Here is a 1,061-nt window from a genome sequence, read left to right on the forward strand (position 1 = left end):
AATGGATTTAGGGTGGGTAGGTCCCCCCCAGCCACCAGCTGGGGGTGGACGATATAGGGTTGCCAGATCCAGGTTGGGAAACTCCTGGAGTTTTGGGAATGGAGCCTGAGGACGACAGGGACCTTGGTGGGGTACAATGCCATAGAGCCCACCCTCCAAAGCATCCATTTTCCCCAGGGGAAACGATCTCTGTATTCTGAAGACAGGGTGTAATTCTGAAGAATCCCCAAGAGGCTGGCATCCTAAATGGATTGCATCAATTTTGAGACGGAATATTCAATATTTCCCCCTTTTAAAAAAAAAAATCCACCCCACAAGTAGAAATCTATCACACCAAGGAGAAAGGCTGTGCCTACAGTGCTAATTTTCTACTTGCAGGGAGTTCTTTGTTACATAGAGGAACATTAAAAATGTGATTGATCCGTCTGCAGTCTGAAATGGAACAGCCCACTGTTGCCCAAGGGTAAACCATGTCCACTGATGAGTGGAGGGGTCATAAGATCATCCAACTCCATCCTTCTGTGTAAGCAAGCTCTTTCTGATTCCCTGAAAGAGGAGCCTAACTATGGAATAAAAGAGTGCCCAAAAGAATCTCGGTGTCCTCAGACTTTTCATCTGGTGGGTGTTTGCAAGCCAGTTTAGATCGAAATCTTCAAATGTGTTTTTCCTCCCACCCACAATCATTCTCCACTCTTCCCCCCTCCTCGCCTTTAAATGTCCTTGGAGACCTTCCCGGGTACTTTTAAAAGACCTGTGGCTGATTCCCCTCTAGCTCTATTTCTCCCCCATTTTCCATAACTCTTTTCCCTTTAAGAATTTTTACAATGGCTCTGCCGAATTGTCTTGGTGGCCACAGCATCATTTCAGAGATACATGCAACATGACGTTTATTAAGAGGGGCAGTAGATTGATGGAAAAGCCTCTGCTTGGCACAAAGAAAGGCCCAGGTTCAACCCCCGGCATCTCCAGTTAAAAGGACCAAGTAATAAGTGATGGGAAAGACTTCTGCCTGAGACCCTGGAGAGTTGCTGCCAGTCTGAGGGTGATTTTGCACTGGCTTT

Source organism: Gekko japonicus, unplaced genomic scaffold (assembly GCF_001447785.1).
Source record: "Gekko japonicus isolate JY-2015 unplaced genomic scaffold, Gekko_japonicus_V1.1 scaffold2928, whole genome shotgun sequence".
Taxonomy (NCBI): Eukaryota; Metazoa; Chordata; class Lepidosauria; order Squamata; family Gekkonidae; genus Gekko; species Gekko japonicus.